Raw genomic sequence first — 5,632 nt, 5'->3', positions numbered from 1 at the left:
TCTGGACTGTCTACGTCAGTATTAGAAATGATCACGACCATCCAACTTCACCGGCATAATTGGATGGCTTAGATCGGACCCATAGCCACCAGGAAGGTATTGGCGTGTTCACCACCGGCCCAACGTGGGCCCCACATGGTCGGCCTTCCCAAAAGAGAAGCGTGGCTTGCCAATTCGTCCATCCAAAGCAGCGTGGACGTGAAACCCTAATTAGGGTTTGCGGCACATCACATGTGTCGCAAATCAGTCTCAACCATCCATCTTCGCAGGCATAGATGGAGGGTGTAGATGTAGATTCAAAGGGCCCAGAGCATGTCAACACAATCACCGTGGGCCCGCTTACATACATGACTAATCGGTCAAGACCAACTATGGTTGGTCGTCTCGATTCGTGCGCCCAAACTAGGCATGGCCACGCGTTTGCAACTGCAAATCGATCTCGACCACTCAACTTTGCCAGACAAACTGAGTAGCTTAGATCACATCTTCACGGGACAGTAAGGTACGAACGTGTACACTGGCCTACCGACTGTACGCCTAACTGATCGTCCAAGACCGACCATGGTTGGTCGTCTCGAAACGCGCACCCAAAGTAGGCACGACGTGCGGTCTTCAATTCCTTTGCGGCATGGGATTTCTGTCGCAAATCAATCTCAGCCGCTCCTCTTTGCCAGGCAAATTGAGTGGCTTAGATCGCATCTCCATGGGACACTGAGGTACAAACACCTACACCAGCATGGCGTCTACACGCATGCCCAATCGGCCTTGTCGAAAACGTGTCCCATGCTTGGATTTGACCAAGCTAAAGGTTGGTGTTCGAGCACCTCCTAACCCTAATCCGACGGTCGCAGATGTGGGTCTCAAGCCATCTCGTCCTTCCAACTTCACCATCTGGGACGGACAACCTAAGACAGGATTTAGGCGACCAGTGAGGCATCACCACGATCACCTTCCACCACTCTTACACACAAAGTGATCGGCCAAGTCAAGACTTACATGTACAACCTCCAAACGAGCACTTGAAGATGGCTGGACGTGGTGCTATTTTAAGATGCTTAATCCGCGACTTAATTCGTTAAGCCTTAAAACAGCGATGCTTCACACATGCTGAATATATTCGATGCATTACCTGCATAAAATACACACGATACTTCATAAGTATCGACTTCCTAAATAACTTAGTTATTTACTCTAGCATCACATGCTACTTTTTATGGGTCCCACGATCCACACATTCGAGACATCAAACATGTCACAAACTGGGGGATACTTACTGGGGTATTGGTCTGGCGGTTTACAGCGTGCAGCGCACAACGCGCCATCACAAGAACGTGTAAGGAAGACATGGACGGTTAGTGATGATGGGAGAAGTGGGAAAGATTGATCGTGTGACACTAACACACGCAACTCCACTACTCCATCACTCCACTTTATCCACTTCCCATGAGAGATTTGGGTTAGGCTCAATGACTTGTATAAATAGGTTCTCCTCCCTATTTCCAAGACAGAACAAGACAACAAAAACCAAGTGTTGATACAACCATATCCAAACACCAGAACTGATAGCTTACATTCTGCAAGCCAGTTCAGCTTTCGGATACAAGTCATCCAACACCTCCACAATCTCAACACCTTCTTCGCTTCCCTCCCTAAGATCAACCCCATCTCCTTCACTTTGTGACCGAAGCAAGTCTGAACCGACCATTTCTTTGTTTAGGACGGAGTTGTACAGATTGATTTCTCGAATCACAAGCACTCCCGTGCAGTGCATTTTTTTAGGGTTTAGATTCATTTCTCATTCACACACCCCAAATTACCAAAACCGGCAGAAATAGTTTTCACCCATAAAAAATTGGCGACCACAGTGGGAGATTAATCTCTCGGTTGCAAAATTGAATTCTCAATATTCATTCCAACCTTCTCAATTTTGGGGATAGATCTTGGTTTAGATTCAATCATTAACCTATTCATCTTCGGTTTTTATCTCGGTTTTCATCTCACGATGTATCTTCACCCGCTAAATTCTTCGGAAACCATAAATGATTCAGATATCATGGGAAGTGTGCCTAGAATGCTGGAGGATGTCCTGGAAAATCAAGCTGGTATCGCTAGAAGGCAGAGCGAAACCTTCCGCCTTTTGAATGATATAGCAGCACAATTACAAGAAATATTGGCAAGCATTTACCCAGACAATGCAAGAAATGCTGAATCCTTATCTAAAAGTCATGCCTTTACGAGTGGAGATACAGAGAGAGCGCGCAGCCACAGGGGACTCAAGAAAGATGAACAACATGGTCCAGCTGACGACAGAGACTCGAGACAACTCCATAGAAGAAAAGACTTGTCCGGGATGCCACAACATCTGCCGGATAAAGAAAAGGAGCTTGTAGCTTACGGAGCCTTGATGGAAGATTTGTATCTCAAGACTCTTGTCGAAGCTCAGAAGACTGCCCAATCCACAATGACCTTTCAACCAAGTGAAGAAATGCTCGAGGAAGGAGAGATCAATCAAGTAACACGTGAGTATAGAGGATGGGAGCGTTCAATTCATTCACTCAACAGTGATATTACGATGCCTTCCGCATTCCGTCACCCGGTCAAGCGATCCGCGGATATGATGACACACACTGGTCTTCCAACTCCGTTTCCGAAGCGTGCTTCACATCAAAGCCACATAGATGCCACTAGCGCAAGAATAACTAGACTCAAGGTATCTGCATTTCCCGTTCCCAACGAAAAAGATTTTGGAGATGTTGGAGGCGTGGGTACGAAACAGAGAGGTGGAGCTGCCTCCTGTATGGCATCCACCGACCGATCAAGAAATAATGGATCCGAGATATTTTCATTATCACCGGTTCCTTCACCACCCTACCAGTGAATTTAACGCCTTGAAGCGCATTGTTCAGAAGAAGCTTAACTCAGGAGAGTAGCTTTCCCTCTCTGAAAATTAGTGCGGATGATTTCCTTGGAGAGGTTGCTCGGGAAGATTCAGTTTCGTGCAAATGAGGCTCCAAAGAGCAAGTAAGTTCTATCAAACAATTTTACGACAAAGATAGTTTTAGAATTTACTGGGGACTTGACATCCCACACACAGAGAAAGAGATTCGATGATCAAACATCATGTTTGCTTCCTTTTCACACGATGTTTACAATTTCATGTGACATGTATAATCATTCGTAACCAAGATGAAAATTCTATTTAGAATAATCTCTTCCAGAGAATTAATTGTTCATAAAACTATCTCAAAAACCAATTCAAAATTCAACCACCTATTAGTTCAAAACCTGAAATCAAATTGTGAAAGGAAATCCTCATAATCACTCAAAAACATATAAAGAAAGAACACAAGTAGGCGGCACGAATCCTTCAAGGAAAGTCCTTCATCAGCAACTCATCCTTCTGAGCAAGAGCAGCTTTCATCCTTTGGAGTGCAGCCTGTTTCAGCTTCAACTCCTTAGACAACTTTTCAACCTCTTCTTCCTGGCAAGAAATACAGTCCGCAGAAGGAGCTTCGTCTTGCAATTTCTGAAGCTCCTGGATTTCAGAGAACCCTTTGAATAACCAAGGAGTGTTGAAGTCGTACTGCACAAACACGTCCCGATGGCACTTCCAGTCTTCAATCACCTCCTCAGAAACACTGCGACCGGTCGTGACGCTCATCCCGTGAATGGAGAATAAAGCTTCTTGGACGCGATTGACCAATGCAAGGCGAATTTTGAGCTTCGTAGTGGTAGCAATGTGGTCTTGCTTCTTCCATATCACCGTGTATAACTCCTCAAACTGAGCTGGCACACTGAATCCCCCAACCAACACATGACCTGCATAAGGGGTACCAAAGGGAGGATCAAAAATAGCCCCAGGAACAACAGGTTGCCTTGCCAATACTTCATCAGGAACCTTGTCAGCTACAAGAGGCCTTTCAGAAGAAGTCACCATGACTTCCTTATCAATGGGAACCTGCTCAGGAAGATCTTTAAGGGGAGCCGCCTCAGCATTAGAAGATGTTGCCTCTCCTGCATTCCTCTGGATGTCCACTTCACTCTGAATGTTGATTTCCGTCACGACCTCGTCTACAAGCTCACTAAGGTAACCACTTGGGGAGGCACTCCGTTCAGTCGAGCTTGCACCATCTTTGTCATTATCTTGAAGAGGATCAGTATCACCAGACCTCTCCTTAAAAGCATCGCCAGACTTCTCATGAAGACCAGCATCGCCAGACTTCTCATGAAGACCAGCATCGCCAGACTTTTCATGAAGACCAGCATCGCCAGACTTCTCATTAAGACCAGTATCGCTAGACCTCTTGTTATGACTACGAGACAGTCTTGTGAAAGCATTTTCTTTCGAGATTCCCTGATCGCCAACAAAGGATTACCTTTAGTGAAAGTTGCTCAGGAAGAACGAAACCAAGGGATCAAACAGAAAGAAATTTAAAAACCTGCATATTGGAGGAATTGAGGATCACCGAACCACATGCCTTCTTCTTAGACCTCACTCCTTCTTGGGGACTGCAGTCGTCAGCTCTGGTTCGTTTACCTGGGAGTGGTTTCAACCGAAAATGCTCCTTCAAAATGTCAGAAGACGGTTCGCCGCGGGAATCTGTCACAACCTCCTCCGAGAATTTCTGAAAGGTTAACAATTGATCTCTCCAAAATTCCTTATACCTGTCGGTTACCGCTGGTTTTCTTCCGATAGGCCAGAAAGGAAGACTCTGCACTGACGAAAATGTATCAGCATTAAGAATGTCCGGGAAAAGTTCTTTTGGAGCCTCCAACGGACGAAGAAATGGAACACCCTGGTCAAATCCCATTTGTCGGGCAGCCCTGTCAATATTGTACGGAGTCACGGTGAATGCTTCGTCAAATAAAGATGGGATATATCCCGGAATGCAGCTTCGCAAGTAAATAAGTTCCCCAAGACTCGCGGTTTCGGCATCAGTAAGCAACACAACATCAGGAACAGTAACAAAAGTCTTTGGTTGAACAATGGAAGGGTGGATCGGTCCCCATGGGCGGAAATCTATGGATTGCACATTTTCGAAGACATCCACGAGATTCACACCGACCCCGGGACGTCTTTTCTGCCAACGAAGTATTCTCGAACCACCATACAAATTGTTGAGTGAAGTTGCAGCAACAAGAGCATAGCTTTTGAAATGTTCCCACAAAAACGCCTGAAGAAAATCGATGTGGATATTTCTTATACCCATTGGAAGCATGCATATCCGTCGCTAAGGCGTCCAGATGAGAATACAGTGATCCAAGAAACAAGGCACCTAGGGGAAGGACCTCACCTTTTGCCAGCCTTATAGCAAACATAACAAGATCACCTCTTATAGTCTTCCTTCCAGAACCGTCGTCAAATATGCCTCTGGATAACCACAAAGACAGGAATGCAATCACGCTGAGCTCGTCTTCCAACTCCTGACCGGGTTTCGAGTCTGCAGGAGACCACTCCGACACCCACCAAGTGACTATCCTTCAAAATATAGCATTATAATCACGACGCTCTGCATCAGAAAGTTTATAAAGAAGTTTCCGGCAACAGGCAGGTTCATCAATGCAACAACGCTTTCCAGAGTAATGGTCATCTCTCCCCATCTACATATGGTTGTATGAGTATATGGACGCC

This window comes from Papaver somniferum, chromosome 1 (genome assembly GCF_003573695.1).
Source record: "Papaver somniferum cultivar HN1 chromosome 1, ASM357369v1, whole genome shotgun sequence".
Lineage (NCBI taxonomy): Eukaryota > Viridiplantae > Streptophyta > Magnoliopsida > Ranunculales > Papaveraceae > Papaver > Papaver somniferum.
This window is presented reverse-complemented; position numbering follows the sequence as displayed.